The sequence below is a fragment of the Salmo trutta genome, chromosome 5 (assembly GCF_901001165.1).
Source record: "Salmo trutta chromosome 5, fSalTru1.1, whole genome shotgun sequence".
NCBI classification, from domain to species: Eukaryota; Metazoa; Chordata; class Actinopteri; order Salmoniformes; family Salmonidae; genus Salmo; species Salmo trutta.
This window is the reverse complement of record NC_042961.1, coordinates 8,908,904-8,930,725: the sequence shown is the minus strand read 5'-3', so window position 1 is coordinate 8,930,725 and position 21,822 is coordinate 8,908,904. Positions and strand designations below refer to the sequence as shown.

General features: G+C 40.6%; 1 pseudogene; it reads left to right on the top strand.

Annotated features, from left to right (window-relative positions):
- Positions 1-219: 219 nt before the first annotated feature.
- LOC115193455 (28S ribosomal protein S5, mitochondrial-like) overlaps positions 220-21,822 on the top strand; it is a 66,339-nt pseudogene continuing 44,736 nt past the window's right edge.

Below are 21,822 nucleotides of genomic sequence, written 5' to 3'. Positions count from 1 at the left end.
GCAGTTTACTCTGGGCACGCTTTTCATCCGAAATTGAAAATACTGCCCCCTATACCTTAAAAAGTTAATTACATTGAATATAGCTTTCATATGAATCATATTTACCTGTACGTTATCCATAACGTAATGTTATCCGTTTTCCAAATTAAACAAAATCTTATTTTTGAACCGGCACATCTCAGTCTACTTGTGCTGTTCAGGACCTTTCATAACTTCAAGATGGCGGCGTCCATACGGATGGGCTGTGCCCTCCGGATTACACTGGGAGGTGAATATATTTCCCAAATTACACGTTTTAACCCTAGAATATGTAATTGGGTTGCATACTGAACCATGTAGTCTGTTTTGAAGGACAAAGGCTGCACGCTATGCTATGGCTAATGCTAACTTGTCATTTTCAGCTTGTCAGATTTAGCGAGACAGTCGACAAGCTAACTATTTAAGATCATCATTCCATCAGAAATAATCTCTTATCGATAATAATCTCTTATCGGCATGTACGTTGCTCAACAAATCCGTTCTAATCTTTCGTTTACATGTCTTTCTTGAAGAATGCCTAGCTCTGGTCCATCGCGTGAAGACAATCCGTTGTCCCCGTGCTCTGTCGCTTTCCATGTCCTTTTGTGGAGGATTTCTTGACTGCGTACCAAGACTCCTAACTCCTCATGTCCACTAGATGCATCAAACTCTGCATTCCGGCGGAAGTCATTCATTATGGAACAGGCCGCAACGCTTCAGCACTAGGCTGCAGTGGGTGCATTGGGTGCATTCTGTGTACTACATGCGTTAAATATTTTCGTGCATTGTTTTACTGTTTTTTTTTTAACCTTTATTTAACTAGGCAAGTAAGTTAACCTCTCTGGCGCAGGTGGGACGAATTCGTCCCACCTACGTAACAGCAACCTGAATCCAGTGGCGCGATTTTTGAATCGTTTGAAATACTATTACTTCAATTTCTCAAACATATGACTATTTTACAGCTATTTAAAGACAAGACTCTCGTTAATCTAACCACACTGTCCGATTTCAAAAAGGCTTTACAACGAAAGCAAAACATTAGATTATGTCAGGAGAGTGCCCAGCCAGTAATAATCAGACACCCATTTTTCAAGCTAGCATATAATGTCACATAAACCCAAACCACAGCTAAATGCAGCACTAACCTTTTATGATCTTCATCAGATGACACACCTAGGACATTATGTTATACAATACATGCATGTCTGTTCAATCAAGTTCATATTTATATCAAAAAACAGCTTTTTACATTAGCATGTGACGTTCAGAAAAAGCATACCCCCCGCAAACTTCCGGGGAATTTACTAACAGTTTGCTAAATTACTCACGATAAACGTTCACAAAAAGCATAACAATTATTTTAAGAATTATAGATACATTACTCCTCTATGCACTCGATATGTCCAATTTTAAAATAGCTTTTCGGATGAAGCACATTTTGCAATATTCTAAGTAGCTAAGTAGCTAAGTAGCTAGCCCAGCCATCACGGGCTAGCTATTTAGACACCCACCCAGTTCAGCCTACACCAAAATCACATTTCCTATAAGAAAAATGCTCTTACCTTTCCTGTTCTTCATCAGAATGCACTCCCAGGACTTCTACTTCAATAACAAATGTAGGTTTGGTCCCAAATAATCCATCGTTATGTTCCATCAGCGACGTTTTGTTCATGCGTTCTAGACACTATCAGAATACTAAATCACGGTCATGAGCATGGCGCATGACGTGACAAAAAATGTCTAAATATTCCATTACCGTACTTCGAAGCATGTCAACCGCTGTTTAAAATCAATTTTTATGCCATTTATCTCGTAGAAAAGCGATAATATTCCGACCGGGAATCTGCAATAAGCTAAACAGCCGAATGAAATTTCTCCACGGGGACGAATCACGCACGCGCCTCATTCCATTGTCACCTAATGGGACACTTGGAAAAGGCGATAATCTGTTTCAGCCTGAGGCTGCCTCGTCATCGTTCCTGTTTTTCCCGGGTTCTGAGAGCCTATTGGAGCCCTAGGAATTGTCACGTTACAGCTAAGATCCTTACTCTTCAATAAACAGAGGCAAGAAGAACGACTCCTTGTCAGACAGGCCACTTCCTGCATGAAACCTTCTCAGATTTTTGCCTGCCATAGGAGTTCTGTTATACTCACAGACACCATTCAAACAGTTTTAGAAACTTTAGGGTGTTTTCTATCCAAACCTGAACAATAATATGCATATTCTAGCTTCTGAGTTGGTGTAGGAGGCAGTTAAAAATGGGCACATATTTTTTCCAAAATTCTCAATACTGCCCCCTAGCCCAAACAGGTTAAGAATAAATTCTTATTTACAATGACGGCCTACCCCGGCCTAACCGGGACGAAGCTGGGCCAATTGTGCACCGCCCTATGGGACTCCCAATCACGGCCGGTAGTGATACAGCCTGGAAACGAACCAGGGTCTGTAGTGACGCCTCCTTCTTATGGATCCCTTCGCGCGCCAATCCCGTTAGTGGGATCGATTTGACAACACCCAGTAAAATTGCAGCGCGCCAAATTCAAAAACAGAAATACTCGTAATAAGAATTCAAAAATCATACAAGTGTTATACATCGGTTTAAAGATTAAGTTCTTGTTAATCCAGCCGCAGTGTCAAATTTCAAAAAGGCTTTACGGCGAAAGCAAACCATGCGATTATCTAAGGACAGCGCCCAGCATACCAACACATGAAAATCAGATTTCAACCAGGCAGGTGCTACACAAAAGTCAGAAATAACGATATAATTCATGCCTTACCTTTGAAGATCTTCTTCTGTTGGCACTCCAATGTGTCCCATAAACATCACAAATGGTCCTTTTGTTCGATAAATTCCATTGTTATGTCCCCAAAATGCGCCATTTATTTGGCGCGTTTGATTCAGAAAATACACCGGATCCAACTCGCCCAACATGACTACAAAGTATCTAATAAGTTACCTGTAAACTTGATCCAAACATTTCAAACAACTTTCCTAATCCAACTTTAGGTATTTTAAAATGTAAATAATTGATACAATTTAAGTCGGAATGTACTGTGTTCAATAGCGGATAAAATGAAAGTGGAGCGAGTTTCAAGTCACGTGCACCAAACAAAACAGTCCACTTGGCTCTACACTCAGAAAGGAAAGGGCTACTTCTTCATTTCTCAAAGGAAAAACATCAACCAATTTCTAAAGACTGTTGACATCTACTGGAAGCCATAGGAACTGCAACCAGGTCCTTCAAAAATATAGTTCCCCATAGAAACCCAATTGAAAAGACAGTGACCTCAAAAAAACAAATCCTGGATGGTTTGTCCTCGGGATTTCGCCTGCCAAATAAGTTCTGTGATACTCACAGACATACTCACTCACAGTTTTAGAAACGTTAGAGTGTTTTCTATCCAAATCTACCAATTATATGCATATCCTAGCTTCTGGGCCTGAGTAGCAGGCAGTTTACTTTGGGCACACTTTTCATCTGGATGTGAAAATAGTGCCCCCTGGCCCAAAGAGGTTTTAAGAACAAATTCTTATTTACAATGATGGCCTACCCCAGCACGAAGCTGGGCCAATTGTGCACTACCCTATGGGACTCCCAATCACAGCCGGTTGTGATACAGCCTGGAAATGCATCAGGGTCTGTAGTCACGCCTCTAGCACTGAGATGCAGTGCCTTAGACCACTGCGCCACTTGGGAGCCCGCTGTGCAGTGGTACAAATGGAAGTACACACAGACTCCAACTAGCTAGCTTTAAGCAAGTTTTAAAAAAAGTGGAGCACGTGCTTCAAATCAAATTATATTGGTCACATACACATGGTTAGCAGATGTTGGTGCGAGTGTAGTGAAATGCTTGTGACTCTAGTTCCGACAGTGCAGTAATATCTAACAAGTAATCTAACAGTTCCACAACAACTACCTAATACACACAAATTTAAGTAAAGGGATGGAATAACAATATATACATATAAATATATAGATGAGCGATGACCGAGCGGCATAGGAAAGAGGCAATAGATGGTATAAAAATACAGTATATACATATGGAATGAGTAATGCAAGATATGTAAACATTATTAAAGTGCCATTAATAAAGTGACTAGTGTTCCATTTATTAAAGTGGCCAGTGATTCTGAGTCGGTATGTAGGCAGCAGCCTCTCTGTGTTAGTAACGGCTGTTTAACAGTCTGATGGCCTTGGGTAGAAGCTGTTTTTCAGTCTCTCGGTCCCAGCTTTGATGCACCTGTACTGACCTCACCTTCTGGATGGTAGCGGGGTGAACAGGCAGTGGCTCGGGTGGTTGTTGTCCTTGATGATCTTTTTGGCCTTCCTGTGACAACGGGTGCTGTAGGTGTCCTGTACAGAAAATGTGGGCTAGACATCTGGAAAACAAAGCGGGGCATAACTCTGGCCAAACGCTATGCAACACCCAAGGACGTATAGTACAGTCAAAAGTTTGGACACGCCTACTCATTCAAGGGTTTTTTATTCTACGTTGTAGAATAATAGTGAAGACATCAAACCTATGAAATAACACATATGGAATCATGTAGTAGCCAAAAAAGAAAGTATTAAACAAATCAAAATATATTTTAGATTTTTCAAAGTAGCCAACTTTTGCCTTGATGACAGCTTTGCACACTCTTGGTATTCTCTGAACCAGCTTCATGAGGTAGTCACCTGGAATGCATTTCAATTAACAGGTGTGCCTTGTTAAAAGTTACTTTTGTGGAATTTCTTTCCTTAGTGCATTTGAGCCAATCAGTTGTGTTGTGACAAGGTAGGGGTGGTATATATTTGGCAAAATACCAAGTCGATATTATGGAAAGAACAGCTCAAATAAGCAAAGAGAAACAACAGTCCATCATTACTTTAAGTCGTGACGGTCAGTCAATTTGGAAAATGTCAAGAACTTTGAAAGTTTCTTCAAGTGCAGTCACAAAAACCATCAAGCGCTGTGATGAAACTGGCTCTCATGAGGACCGCCACAGGAAAGGAAGACGCAGAGTTACCTCTGCTGCAGATGATAAGTTCATTAATGTTACCAGCCTTAGAAATTGCAGGCCAAATAAATGCTTTGCAGAGTTCAAGTAACAGACACATCTCAATATCAACTATTCAGAGGAGACTGTGTGAATCAGGTCTTCATGGTCGAATTGCTGTGAGAAAAAAACACTACCAAAGGACACCTGTAAGAAGAAGAGACTTTCTTGGGCCAAGAAACATGAGCAATACACATTAGACCAAATTTGAGATTTTGGTTTCCAACCGACGTGTCTTTGTGAGATGCAGAGTAGGTGAACGAATGATCTCCACATGTGTGGTTCCCACTGTGAAGCATGGAGGAGGAGGTGTGATGCTGTGGGGGTTCTTTGCTTGTGACACTGTCTGTGATTTATTTACATTTCAAGGCACACAACCAGCATGGCTACCCCAGCAATTTTAGATGTTTGATGCGCTGCAAGTCCCGCCTCTCACATCTATTCTTTGGTTTTTATGAGCATATACCTATGTGGGTGATTGAAATAATGAGTTCCACAGTCCAGTCCAGCTGGTGTCGGTAATGCACCTTACCTCTTACATCTAGATGTTCCGCTAGCGGAACGTCTGCTCCAATATCCAATGATGGGCGTGGCGCGAAATACAAACTCCTCTAAAATCCGAAAACTTCAATTTTTCAAACATATGACTATTTTACAGCTATTTAAAGACAAGACTCTTGTTAATCTAACCACACTGTCCGATTTCAAAAAGGCTTTACAGCGAAAGCAAAACATTAGATTATGTCAGCAGAGTACCCAGCCAGAAATAATCAGACACCCATTTTTCAAGCTAGCATATAATGTCACAAAAAACAAAACCACAGCTAAATGCAGCACTAACCTTTGATTATCTTCATCAGATGACACACCTAGGACATTATGTTATACAATACATGCATGTCTGTTCAATGAAGTTCATATTTATATCAAAAACCAGCTTTTTACATTAGCAAGTGACGTTCAGAACTAGCATTCCCACCGAACACTTCCGGTGAATTTACTAAATTACTCACGATAAACGTTCACAAAAAGCATAACAATTATTTTAAGAATTATAGATACAGAACTCCTCTATGCACTCGATATGTCCGATTTTAAAATAGCTTTTCGGATGAAGCACATTTTGCAATATTCTAAGTACATAGCCCGGCATCACAGGGCTAGCTATTTAGACACCCAACCAGTTTAGCCTTTTCCTATAAGAAAAATGGTCTTACCTTTCCTGTTCTTCGTCAGAATGCACTCCCAGGACTTCTACTTCAATAACAAATGTTGGTTTGGTCCCAAATAATCCATCGTTATGTTCCATCAACGACGTTTTGTTCGTGCGTTCTAGACACTATCCCAATGGTAAATCACGGTCGTGCGCATGGCGCAGAACGTGACAAAAAAATTCTAAATATTCCATTACCGTACTTCGAAGCATGTCAACCGCTGTTTAAAACCAAATTTTATGCAATTTATGTCGTAGAAAAGCGATAATATTCCGACCGGGAATCTGCATGTCTGTAAACTGAGGGAAAAACCGAAAGACGGGGGCGGGGCAGGTCACGAGCCTAAGCATTTCTCCACTGATAGCCCACTTAGCTTTTGCTCTCGTGTGTTTCAGCCAGGGCTTTGAATTACGTCATTCCTGTTTTTCCCGGGCTCTGAGACCCCATTGGAGACGTGGGAAGTGTCACGTAACAGCAGAGATCCCTTGTAATAGATAGAGAGAATCAACAAGGGCAAGAAATGTTCAGACAGGGTACTTCCTGAACAGAACCTTCTCAGGTTTTTGCCTGCCATAGGAGTTCTGTTATACTCACAGACACCATTCAAACAGTTTTAGAAACTTTGGAGTGTTTTCTATCCAAAGCTAATAATTTTATGCATATTCTAGTTTCTGGGCAGGACTAATAATCAGATTAAATTGGGTACGTTTTTTATCCAGCCGTGAAAATACTGCCCCCTAGCCATAAGAGGTTAAAGTTGGTTGCCAACTGCCATATAAAATCCACAGAAGAGGAATGAGGAGAGAGAACTAACTATACTGAGCAAAAACATAAATGCAACAATTTCAAAGATTTTACTGAGTTACAGTTCATATAAGTAAATCAGTCAATTGAAATAAATTAATTAGGCTCTAATCTATGGATTTCACATGACTGGGAATATAGATATGCATCTGTTGGTCACAGATACCTTAAAAAAAGGTAGGAGCATGGATCAAAAAACCATTCAGTATCTGGTGTATCCACCATTGCCTCATGCAGCGTGACATATCTCCTTCGCATAGAGTTGATCAGGCTGTTGATTGTGGCCTGTGGAATGTTGTCCCACTGTTCAATGGCTGTGTGAAGTTGCTGGATATTGGCGGGAACTGGACCATATGCATTTCAGGTACAATAATCCAATGTTTATCTCCCAGGACAAATTAGCTAGCAACAGAAAGCTAGCTAAATGTCCGTGAATGTTTTGTGTGTTTCGACCTGTTCCCAAATTAATATAGTTGGTCCACAGTTGGTTTTGATATTTTAACCTGCGTGTCATGAACGGTTCTGGTGGGGTTGGACAAAATCAACATGCACACGATGGTGGAGGCACTTTGGTCAGCATGTTAGTTTCTTTTGCGCAATGTTCTGGATCTGAGCACGGAGTTTCTAAACCCTGAGGCTTTGCTAGACAACCTCGCCATGACATTGCCAACAAGTGTGATCAGGGATTTCTTTTGGAGAAGCAGTTTTAGCCTATCTTCAAGGGAAATGTCAAACATTTTGAACTTCATATTCATCATCTCCCAACATCAACATATGTGAAAATGGAGCGTTTCTATGTTTTGAAGTAAAAAAGATAGTGTTTCCAATAACATTATCAACCAATTAGTAGGCAATGCCAACTCCTAATTGGTTAAAATTACACAATGCACACCGATGATGTCATTGGAAACGCTTATCTTTCTCAGTTTTTTTACTACAAAACATAGAAACCGATGTGTTGGGCCAGAGCCAGAACACGTGGGTAATGCCAGAGAGGAAGTGGCAAAGAGAGGAGGATGACTGGGCCCAAAATCTGCCTTCTCCAGCAGGTAGTGGTTTTGTTTTCTCTCACCAAGCGAGGTGTTTTTGTATTTGACAGTCGAATTTTGTTAACCAAAAAATGTAATGACTTATTTGCTACGTGTGGCTTATTTGATTGAATAGAGTATTCTGAATGAGTAGGTTGTTATGAGTGTGCTGATATAAGTAGGACACGTGACATCCCGGCAACTTCGAGAAAAAACACTTTATATCAGAGTTGTCTGGTTGCCACAGTCATAAATCCTGCCTATTTCTACAAAAGGTGATCCAGAGTTTTTTCCCTCTGGTTGCACATTTAACATGCTGGTAGAAATTTGGTAAAACTAAATTAATTTTCCCTGCATTAAAGTCCCCGGCTACTAGGAGCGCCGCCTCTAGGTGAGCGTTTTCTTGTTTGCTTATGGTGGAACACAGCTCATTCAATGCTGTCTTACTGCCAGCCTCTGACTGTGGTGGTATGTAAACAGCTATGAAAAATACAGATGAAAACTCTCTAGGTAGATAGTGTGGTCTACAGCTTATCATGAGATACTCTACCTCAGGCGAGCAATAGCTCGAGACTTCCTTAGATATTGTGCAACAGCTGTTATTTACAAAAATACATAGTCCGCCGCCCGTTGTCTTACCAGACACCGCTGATCCATCCTGCCGGTACAGCGTATAACCAGCCAGCTATATGTTGATAGTGTCGTCGTTCAGCCACGACTCCGTGAAGCATAAGATATTACAGTTTTGAATGTCCCGTTGGCAGTTTAATCTTGCGTGTAGTTCATCAATTTTATTCTCCAAAGATTGCACGTTTGCTAGCAGAATGGAAGGAAGTGGGGGTTTATTCGATCGCCTTCGAATTCTCAGAAGGCAGCCCGCCCTTTGGCCCCTTTTTCTCCGCCGCCTCTTCACGCAAATCACAGGGATATGGGCCTGTTCCCGAGAAAGCAGTATATCGTTCGCTTCGGGCTCGTCAGACTCGTTAAAGGAAAAAAATTATTCTGACTGTCCGTGTTGAGTAATCGCAGTCCTGATGTCCAGAAGTTATTTTCGCTCATAAGAGACGGTAGCGGCAACATTATGTACAACATTAGTAAAAAAACACAATCTGTTGGGGACACGTAAAACGTCTGCCTTCTTCGGCGCCACTTTAATAAAAACAATTTTTTTAAATCAACAAATGTTTTTGAAATCTGGCCAATTTAGTGGATACTGTGGTTAAGCAGCGGTTAGAAAATTTGTCATTGGCTTTGATACTCTGATTGGTTAGAGACAATCCAATTGCTGATGGCTTTGTTTTGTACAACGCCCCTCATTCCTCGCGTCACTACAGACGACTTCAATGAGTCTTAGACTAAAGTATGTAGCGAACAACAGAGCAGCGGAAGAATTTAGTGTGAGTCGTCAGGCCCCCATTTTGTTTAGCTCCACCCAAAAATTATGAAATAAATTGCAAAAAGTCATATAATCTAAATCTTTAACTCACCAAAGTAAAGACGTTGAGTGCTGGATAACCTTTCTTTGTATGCACAGGGTGTAATTTCTCCAAAATACTAAATTAATGACTACCCATAGAATAAGGAATTAGAATACTTAATAATTATAGTAGGATCTCTATGCGACCAAACTCTTTGGCCCATGCATATCTAAGGACCAGGTGCTTGCGTGGACTAGAGCTAGTTTGGCGGTATACAAAGTGCTCAAAAGTCGTTGACACCCAAAACCAAAATAAAGAAGATTGTCTAATTCGTAGCTGTTCTAGGTCATTTTGAAGTGCAGTAAATGGCATTCCCTGTCTGTGCTGTGTTTCATTGGTAGCGCCACTTCAGACAGCGCGGGGCGTCCTGCCTCTCTCACCTGGCCAGACCCACTGGCTCTCTACGGACCCCTGCTGCCCCTGCTACCTGGATACAAACCAGACATAGCAGCTTCTTCAACAAGTGTAAGTACTGGTGTTGCCGAACTCTGAAGAGTTGATAGACCACCTATATTAAAGCATATCTGTTATTTTCATATTAACTCATTGTCATTATCAGCCAAGCTCTTATGTCAATGCTTATTTTTTATCAACAGAACACACTTCCTTTCCACATTACTCTATCAAGTGAAGAAATGGATTCATTCTAATATTAGCTGACATCAGCTCTGATACAGTATGTGCTCAACCCTCACTATAATAGTGCTGTTTTTCACAATGCGAATCATCCCCGACTCTGGTCTACGAATTGAACCTCTCGATACTGCCCCAGTATTACCAGAGACAGCACTATTTGGTATTTTATTAGGATCCCCATTAGCTGTTGCAAAAGCAGCAGCTAATCTTCCTAATGTTCCAGAAGCTAATCTTCCTGTTTCAAAACATGAAACATAATACAGAATGACATAATACACAACATCATTAGACATCAACAGCTCAAGGACAGAACTACATACATTTTTTTAGAAGGCGTAGCCTACATAGCCTACATATCAATGCATACACACAAACTATTTAGGTCAAATGGAGGGAGGCGTTGTGCAGCGAGGTTTTTGCTTTATCTGTATCAGGTTTGCAGTTTATTTGTGCAGTATGGGATGGAAGGAAGTTCCATGCACTATAATATAGACCAGGGATGGGCAACCCCCCCCCCCAACAAGAAATTCTGCTGATGCACAATAAAATAATTGTACCATGTATATTCTACTATTCTGACGCTAAACAGTAAGTTGAGACCCTGAGACTGAGTTCCGAGAAATTGATTCGCAGGCCTGCAAAAGGCCAGTTGCCCAACCCTGACATAGACATAACTACTTCAGCATTTGAATAGGACTCACTTAAAAAGGCCCGAGCTCGCCAAGTGAGACTTAATCACAGTGGGTGAACCTGTCAAACTGAGAGCTTCCATTGGTGTGTGTCAACTCAGCACAGCACAGGCAGGCAGCCCACTCTCTCTTTCAGCTTCTCTCTGAGATAATTACCCATGCTTCATCTGTCACCACCAGCTCCGTCTCAGCCTAGAAAACCCAAACACACACCCGACGTTCCTGACTTTGTTAACCTGCCACCTTCAGTTGACACTCTCCCAGCATAATATTTATATTTATACATACTCAAGAGAAGTTGCTACTTTAATTGCGTTGCATCTCCAGACTTATTATTGGAAATGATATGCCTCTTAAATAGTTGAGAAACTGCTTCGGTGTATATTATGATGTTTCAGCATACTTTTTAGAGATTTTGCTGACAAATGATTATTTAGCAATGGGTTTTCAAAACGCACTGACATCCTGTTGAATTGTTTTGGGCAGACTTCTTTAGTTCGTTTTTGATAGGAAAAGGTACACTTTTCCAAGAGATGTCGAATGCCAGAATTGTCACTAGGTTCTATGTTAACTTAAGTGTGTGATCTTTAGCACATAAGGAAGGCTAAGACTAATCTGATGTGATGCTATGTACTACACTGAACAAAAATATAAACGCAACATGCAACAATTTCTACGATTTTACTGAGTTACAGTTCATATAAGTAAATCAGTCAGTTGAAATAAATGAATTGGGCCCTAATCTATGGATTTCACATGACTGGGAATACAGATACAGTATACATCTGTTGGTCACAGATACCTTAAGAAAATGGTAGGGCGTAGATCAGAAAACCAGTCAATGCCTAATGAGTATGGAGGCCATGGAAGAACTGGGACATTTTCAGCTTCCAGGACTTGTGTACAGATCCTTGTGACATGGGGCTGTGCATTATCATGCTGAAACATGAGGTGATGGTGGTGGATGAATGACACGACAATGGGCCTCAGGATCTCGTCACGGTATCTTTGTGCATTCAAATTGCCATCGATAAAATGCAATTGTTTTTGTTGTCCGTAGCTTATGCATGCCCATGCCCATACCATAACCCCATCGCCACCATGAGCCGTGAAGAGCACACTTCTCCAGCGTGCCAGTGGCCATCGAAGGTGAGCATTTGCCCACTGAAGTCTGTTACGATGCCAAACTGCAGTCAGGTCAAGACCCTGGTGAGGACAACGAGCATGCAGATGAGCTTCCCTGGTTTCTGACAGTTTATGCAAAAAGTCTTCGGTTGTGCAAACCCACAGTTTCATCAGCTGTCTGGGTGGCTGGTCTCAGACGATGTGGAGGTCCTGGGCTGGCGTGGTTACACGTGGTCTGCTGTTGTGAGGCCGGTCGGACTTACTTCTAAATTCTCTGAAACGAAGTCGGAGGCTGCTTATGTTAGAGAAATTAACATTCTCTGGCAACAGCTCTGTTGGACATTTCTGCAGTCAGCATGCCAATTACACACTCCCTCAACTTGAGACATCTGTGGCATTGTGTTGTGACAACTGCACATTTTAATGGCCTTTTATTGTCCCCAGCACAAGGTGCACCTGTGTAATGATCATGCTGTTTAATCAGCTTCCTTATATGCTACACCTGTCAGGTGAATGGATTATCTTGGCAAAGTAGAAATGCTCACTAACAGGGATTAAACAAATTTGTGCAGAACATTTGAGAGGAAATAAGCTTTTTGTGTGTATGGAACATTACTACTGCTAATGAAAGATATGCTGGGCCGCCTGACTGACTCGCTGATTGATTGACTGACTGACTGACTGATTGGCTGGCTGACTGGTGGCAGAGCAGATGCTGCTGAATCTAATGAATGTGTCAGACATGTCTGATATGAGCATCTGAGTGGCCAGCTTCACTGACTGGGTGTGTACAGGGAGTCAAGAGAGAACAGAAAACAGGGTCCCTATGCTTGTACACGGTGTCCATGTAAGACATTTTGTGAAAAGGCCATGCTCTGTTAGATCACAGAGTGATTCATTTTTTAAGACTAATTTGTGTTCTAATGGTTTTTTTGCCCGAGGGCTTGGTTCATTTGAAGATACTATTTTCACTAGGTCATGACAAATTGTTGGAGATGAGCTGGAATCTTTGTTTTTGTTTTATACTCACTCAGAACTCAGTTCAGACCTCTGTTCAGAATTCCTGTTTGATTGTATTTTGTCTGTGAACAAACTGTTTAGATATGCAGTATGCCTGTTTACTGATTTAGTTTGTGTCCAATTTGAAGACTTCTAGCACAGAAGTCTCATAGCCATGAGCAAAGTAAGGCATAACAAAGTTTGTGTACTGTAGGAGAGGGAAGCGTGGCTTGTTGTTCTTTTCATGCCTTTCAACTTTTTTTGTGTGACTCATTCCTTTTGTGACATGACTGGCATCTGTTGTAGCGTGGTTGTGCCAATCTATAGGAGAGATGCAGGGAGGGAGGAAGGTTAGGGGTGTGTACAGGCCCAAAGGAGACTGTGGAAGCGTTCTAAGCTGCTAGCATATGCTACACAGTTTTTTGATTGACCAGTATTATTGCTCTAGAATGGATTCATTTCAACACTGTCTATAGTATCTACAGTGCCTTTAAGAATGTATTCACACCCCTTGACTTTTTCCACATTTTGTTGTGTTACAGCCTGCATTTAAAATTGATTAAATGTTGATGTTTTGTCACTGGCCTACACAATACCCCATAATGTCAAAGTGGAAATTAATTAGAAATGTAATTAATTACAAATTTTAACAAATTAATTAAAAATTAAAAGCTGAAATCTCTTGAGTCAATAAGTATGCAATCACTTTGTTATGTCAAGGCTAAATAAGTTCAGGAGTAAAAATGTGCTTAACAAGTCACATAAGTTGTATGAACTCACTCTGTGTGCAAAGTGTTTAACATGATTTTTGAATGTACCTCATCTCTGTACCCCACACATACAATTATCTTTAAGGTCCCTCAGTCAAGCAGTGAATTACAAACACAGATTCAAACACATTGGTTTTCCAATGCCTCGCAAAGAAGAGCACATATTGGTAGCAGACATTGAATACCCATTTAAGCATGGTGAAGTTATTAATTATACTTTGAATGATGTATCAAATACAGTAACTACAAAGATACAGATGTTCCTACCTCTGTTGCCGGAGAGGAAGGAAACCACTCAGGGATTTCACCATCAGGCCAATGGTGACTTTAAAACAGTTACAGAGTTGAATGGCTGTAATAAGAGAACTCAGGATGGTTAACAACATTGTAGTTACTCCACAATCAGGGTGGGAAATTAACTTTTTGGTCCACCAACCACTGTGAAGGGTAGATAAAAAATAAAATAAATCTACCAGCCACTCAGATTTTTAACAGCAAAATGTTTTTTTCCTCCATAATTGCACATATTATTATTTATTTTTAAATGGATGAGCATGCCTTCTGTTTCAAAAACAACAAATGTATTACTAGTAAGAAGTAATGGGGTATATTGCTTAATTTCATTTCATTTTTGTGGCCTGTGTCTTTTAACCAATGTATGTTCAAATAAATAAATTCAATACAATAGTAAAAACCGATCAATCTCAGACTGAAATATTTTCCTAGCAGCAGACATAACATTGAAAACAACCTAGCATGTGAAAAAAACGAGGTAACTGGACAAGAAACAGGACAAAGTCAGACTTTTTAGTAACTTTTCTTGTCAATTGTGGGGTTATCTTTCGGTTTTATGCTTCTGCAGATATTGAATGTGCAACTATAATTATGGTTTATAGTACATCAGAACATAAACAGAACAGCATAATGGGTAGACAAAGAGAACATTGTGTAACAAGGTGTAGGCAGCTGACTTAGTGATAGGAGGTTGTGAAACCCATCACAAGGGGAGCATGTGAGGAACAGATAGAGTGGAGAAACAACTGTATAAGTAAATCACTGGAAATTGAGTGGTTGCTGACTCTTGAGTATACACTAAGAAGATAAGATCCAACGCCTGGCAACATGTGATGCGCCAGGAGGCTTGGACCAGCCTGTGCGCCTGCAATAGGCTGAGTAAGTCTAAACCACGCTCAGCCTCTACTCTGATAGGCCCGCTCTGAGCGGGAACTATCTCTGTCAGAGTATTAAAGAAGAACTTTGTGCTTAAACAGAGAGTTCTCTGTATACCTTGCGAGGTGGTGCAGTGAGCCCGTATATACGAACATCATATTACCATTTGTACTATCATTCTATTTACTTAAAGATGTATTAAATAATCATTGCAAAACTAAGTTGCATGGTTTGTTTATATCCTAATTCCAGATTCGATTGACGCAACCCAACACAATTCGACTAACTTCTACATGTGGGCTTTGGATAAAAAAATCTGTTCCCAAATGCTCTGTGTGACCAAACACCAAAGTGGCTGATGAAATCTACATTCTTACCCGCAAATGACCAATTCTACCTGCATGTGGCGTCACAAGTAGGGGTGAGCCGGGACGAAAGTAACACGCCCACTTTCTCAGATAAAATAGAAGCTCGATTGACGTCGTGAAGTCAGCATGTTCCTAATGCGGAGGAGTTCCCTGCAAAAAAAACAGCCAGTCCCATCATGTTTTGCCAAGTTATCAACAACAAAAAAAGTGGTTTTGAGTGACTTAAGTAAAAAATTGACCCGGAATTGTTTTCAGTTGTGGAGTTGTTTAATAAGGTTCCAAACATATGCCATTTTCTTAACCCATCTAGTGAATAAATTACTGCATAGGTTTCAAGGACCATGCTAGCTAGTCTTGGGTGTTAGCCTGGGAGAAGTTACAAGAGAGACTGGTGGGACGAAGGTAACAATATTACCTGATGACCTGGAATAGAATAAAGGTTTAAGTACAGGCCATTGTCTCTTCTAGTTCATATTGCTTTTATAATGTTAGCAAAATATCTGACAATGTTTCAAAATGATAATATAATTAGAATTATGCCTTAATGAATTGACTTGATGGATCAGCTTCTAGCTTTTATTGACAGATTAGTGTTTAAAATATATACACTACTGGTCAAAGGTTTTAGAACACCTACTCATTCAGGGGTTTTTCTTTATTTTTACTATTTTCTACATTGCAGAATAATAGTGAAGACATCAAAACTATGAAATAACACATGGAATCATGTAGTAACCAAAAAAGTGTTAAACAAATCAAAATATATTTTATATTTGAGATTCTTCAAATAACCACCCTTTGCCTTGATGACAGCTTTGCACACTCTTGGCATTATCTCAACCAGCTTCATGAGGTAGTCACCTGGAATGCATTTCAATTAACAGGTGTGCCTTCTTAAAACCTCTTACATCTAGACGTTCCGCTAGCGGAACACCACTCCAATATCCAATGATAGGGCATGGCGCAAAATACAAACTCCTCTAAAATCCGAAAACTTCAATTTTTCAAACATATGACTATTTTACACCATTTTAAAGACAAGACTCTCCTTTATCTAACCACACTGTCCGATTTCAAAAAGGCTTTACAACGAAAGCAAAACATTAGATTATGTCAGCAAAGTACCCAGCCAGAAATAATCAGACACCCATTTTTCAAGCTAGCATAGAATGTCACAAAAACCAAAACTACAGCTAAATGCAGCACTAACCTTTGATGATCTTCATCAGATGACACTCCTAGGACATTATGTTATACAATACATGCATGTTTTGTTCAATCAAGTGCATATTTATATCAAAAACCAGCTTTTTACATTAGCATGTGACGTTCAGAACTAGCATTCCCACCGAACACTTCCGGTGAATTTACTAAATTACTCACGATAAACGTTCACAAAAAACATAACAATCATTTGAAGAATTATAGATACAGAACTCCTTTATGCAATCGCGGTGTCCGATTTTAAAATAGATTTTCGGTGAAAACACATTTTGCAATATTCTGAGTAGATAGCTCGCCATCACGGGCTAGCTAATTTGACACCCACGAAGTTTGGTACTCACCAAGCTCAGATTTACTTTAAGAAAAATTGGATTACCTTTGCTGTTCTTCGTCAGAATGCACTCCCAGGACTTCTACTTTAACAACAAATGTTGGTTTGGTTCCAAATAATCCATAGTTATATCCAAATAGCGGCGTTTTGTTCGTGCGTTCAAGACACTATCCGAAGGGTAACGAAGGGTGACGCGTGGACGCGTATCGTGACAAAAAAATTCAAAATATTCCATTACCGTACTTCGAAGCATGTCAAACGCTGTTTAAAATCAATTTTTGTGCGATTTTTCTCGTAAAATAGCAATAATATCCCGACCGGGAGTTGTTGTTTTCGTTCAAAGACTGAAAAAGTAAAATGGACTCTTCACGTTCATGCGCGCACCCGTCTCATTGTTCTCAGATCGACCACTTACCAAATGCGCTACTGTTTTTCAGCCAGTAACTGCAGAGTCATCATTCAACGTTCTGGCGCCTTCTGAGAGCCTATGGGTGCCTTAGAAAGTGTCACGTTACAGCAGAGATCCTTTGTTTTGGATAGAGATGACAAAGAAGGCCAAGAAATGGTCAGACAGGGTACTTCCTGTACAGAATCTTCTCAGGTTTTGGCCTGCCATTTGAGTTCTGTTATACTCACAGACACCATTCAAACAGTTTTAGAAACTTTGGAGTGTTTTCTATCCAAAGCTACTAATTATATGCATATTCTCGTTTCTGGGCAGGAGTAATAACCAGATTAAAATGGGTACATTTTTTATCCGGCCGTGAAAATACTGCCCCCTAAAGTTAAAAGTTAATTTGTGGAATTTCTTTCCTTCTTAATGTGTTTGAGCCAATCAGTTGTGTTGTGACAGGGTAGGGGTGGTATACAAAAGATAGCACTATTTGGTAACAGACCAAGTCCTTATTATGGCAAGAACAGCTCAAATAAGCAAAGAGAAACGACAGTCCATCATTACTTTAAGACATAAAGGTCAGTCAATCCGGAACATTTGTGCAGTCGCGAAAACCATCAAGCACTATGATGAAACTGGCTCACATGAGGACTGTCACAGGAATGGAAGACCCAGAGTTACCTCTGCTGCAGAGGATAAGTTCATTAGAGTTACCAGTGTTAGGTTCTAATTCTCAGAGTCAAAAAGTCAACGGACACTATGAAAGCTGAACCAAGTTTATTCTTCCCAGAGGATCAATACAGCTGCATTAGACAACGACATTTCACACAAGCACTGATATTTAACCCTTCCTCCTAGGCCGAGTCTCCTGATACACATCTGAACAGCCAATGCATCTCTGTTGCTAGACAGAGTTCTTCCTTTCTGTTCTTCCTCACTTCATCTGACCTGACCTCTGCCCCAAAGTGGTCACTACTCCCCAAATCAAGGCTATCATGGTGGCTAGTACCAGACTGTTCTCCTCCCAGAGGATCCCTCCCAGAGGATCCCTGATGGCTAACAATAACATATCTTGATATAAGGTAATGTATAACATTTACATTATCTCCCTCAGTGACATAAGTATATTTCATATTCTCTGAACCCAACACCAGCCTCAGAAATTGCAGCCCAAATAAATGCATCACAGAGATCCAGTAACAGACACATCTCAACATCTGTTCAGAGGAGACTATGTGAATCAGGCCTTCATGGTTGAATTGCTGCAAAGAAACCACTAGTAAATGACACCAATAAGAAGACGAGACTTGTTTGGGCCAAGAAACACGAGCAATGGACATTAGACCGGTGGAAATTTGTCCTTTGGTCTGGAGTCCAAATTTGAGAATTTTGGTTCCAACCGACGTGTCTTTGTGAGACGCAGTGTCGGTGAACGGATGATCTCTGCATGTGTATTTCCCACTGTAAAGCATGGAGGAGGAGGTGTTATGGTGTGGGGGTGCTTTGCTGGTGACACTGTCTGTGATTTATCTAGAATTCAAGGCACACTTAACCAGCATGGCTTCCACAGCAATCTGCAGCGACACGCCATCACATCTGGTTTGGGCTTAGTGAGACTATCATTTGTTTTTCAACAGGACAATGACCTAACACACCTCCAGGCTGTGTAAGGGCTATTTTTACCAATAATTAAAGTGATTGAGTGCTGCATCATATGACCTGGCCTCCACAATCCCCCGACCTCAACCAAATTGAGATGGTTTGGGATGAGTCGGACCGCAGAGTGAAGGAAAAGCAGCAAACAAGTGCTCAGCATATGTGGGAACTCCTTCAAGACTGTTGGAAAAGCATTCCAGGTGAAGCTGGTTGAGAGAATGCCAATAATGTGCAAAGCTGTAATCAAGGCAAAGGGTGACTATTTGAAAAATCTCAAATATAAAATATATTTTGATTTAGCCATTTTTGGTAAATACATGATTCCATATGTGTTATTTCATAGTTGTGATGTCTTCACTATTATTCTACAATGTAGAAAATAGTTAAAATAAAAACCCTTGAATGAGTAGGTGTTCTAAAACTTTTGTCTGGTACTATATCTGGGGGTTATTAGCCTTCTGTCAAGCCTTGAAAATGTGATAAACCTGATGAGTTTGACTTAAGATATTTCTTTTTTTATTCTATCAAGACACGAGGTGTGCATGACAAGGACAGCTGTAGCACACCTGATTGGTAGGGCGAAGCATGAATAGTCATTGCAAATGCTAAGAAAGATATCCTACTACATTCTCTTTAGTGAGATGAGAAAATGATGGTTAATATAGCTATTATGTGACCTATTTTAGTCAGATTTATAATATTGTAAGGCAAAATATTGTGGTTGTACAACATTGCGATGTTGATGCATGGTTCATTTTCATAAATGTAGACCTTTATGAATTATTCAAATCGACGCAAGCATGAAATGATGGCTGATGGTACATTTGTTGAAAGTAACAAGCATTACAAACCAGAAACATGGAGATACACTATATATACACAAAAGTTTGTGGACACCCCTTCAAATTAGTGGATTCGACTATTTCAGCCACACCTGTTGCTGACAAGTGTATAAAATTGAGTACACCGCCTTGTAATCTCCATAGACAAACAGTGGCAGAAGAATGGCTTTACTGAAGAGCTCAGTGACTTTCAACGTGGCACCGTCACCTTTCCAACAAGTCAGTTCGTTAAATTTCTGCCCCGGTCAACTGTAAGTGCTGTTATTGTGAAGTGGAAACGTGTAGGAGCAGCGATGGCTCAGCCACAAAGTGGTAGGCCACACAAGCTCACAGAACAGGACCGCCCAGTGCTGAAGCGCGTAGCGCATAAAAATCGTGTGTCCTCGGTTGCAACACTCACTACTGAGTTCCAAACAGCCTCTGGAAGCAACATCAGCACAATAACTGTTTGTCTGGAACTTCATGAAATGTGTGTCCAGCCGGACACAAGCCTAAGATCACCATCCGCAATGCCAAGCATCGGCTGTAGTGGTGTAAAGCTCGCCGCCATTGGACTCAGGAGCAGTGGAAAACTGTTCTTTGGAATGATGAATCACACTTCACCATCTGGCAGTCCGACGATCAAATCTGGGTTTGGCGGATGCCAACAGAACGCTATCTGCCAGGAGGACGCTATCTACCACAATTCATAGTGCCAACTGTAAAGTCTGGGGCTGTTTTTCATGGTTCGGGCTAGGCCCCTTAGTTCCATTGCAGGGAAATGTTAACGCTACAGCATACAATGACATTCCAGACGATTCTGTACTTCCAACTTTGTGGCAACAGTTTGGGGAAGGCCCTTTCTTGTTTCAGCATGACAATGCCACCATGCACAAAGCGGGGTCCTTACAGAAATGGTTTGTCGATCAATCAGTGTGGAAGAACTTGACTAGCATGCACAGAGCCCTTACCTCAACTCCATCGAACACCTTTGGGGTGAATTGGAAAGCTGACTGCGAGCCAGGCCTAATCGCCCATCATCAATGCCCGACCTCACTAATGCTCTTGTGGCTGAATGCTATAGCATCATATTAATGACCATGATTTTGGAATGAAATGTTCAACGAGCAGGTGTCCACATACTTTTGGTCATTTATTTTTCAGCTCATGAAATGTTGCGTTTTATATTTTTGTTCAGTGGATATAGCAGACGCAGTAGTCTAAGGATTAAGAAATGCATTTCAGTGTTGTAGCATGTCGCCGGCATATCATTCTCTCTGGGGCTAGGCCTAAGCTTCTCTTCCTTTTTTATATCGTTTTTTTTCTCAATGGTGGACACCTAAGCCTATTAGTCTATGCATGCAATGTCCTGATGCATTTAGTGCACAAATCTCTGACAGCTGAACTGTGAGGTGGACAATTATTGTTTTAGGAAAGTAAAAACCAATTAAACAATAGGCTATAGTTTTGCAAGTGCTGCACAAGGAATAGTTTTTTTGTCATTTGTTATAGGCTGTTTTTAAAGACGAATATGTCGTTCCTTTGGTTAATATCCCTTGTTTATTGATGGTGCTGACTGCGTGGGTGGATGCCCTAATGCATATAGAGTACTGGTAAATTTCTCATATGTCCAGTACATTTTTATCTTCCTACTCCTAACGGAAACCCTGATATAGATATATATTATAGACTACAGTAGGCTACAAAATGTACTTTCCAGTGACACTGAATCACCCAATGATGAAGACAAACTCTCTTTTCAGACGTTTCCTCACAGCAAGGACAATAGAATTAGCCTCAAGCAATGTTTGGCTTATTGACAGTGTTTTGTTTCTTTGCTATTGTACAAAGCCTCATTAAATGCTCAAGCACACTCGTTACATCTCCCTTCTCATGCTTTAATGAACTCATAATCAAATCTCAGAGCGGCACCGAGCATCTCCTTCTGAATCCTCAGGAACCAAGAAAACTAGCTGAAATTAGCTTTTCTTTTACAAAAACAAGCCAGCATTCTCTCTCACTGAGTAACCGGGTGTTTGTTTGCTGAAATTCAGT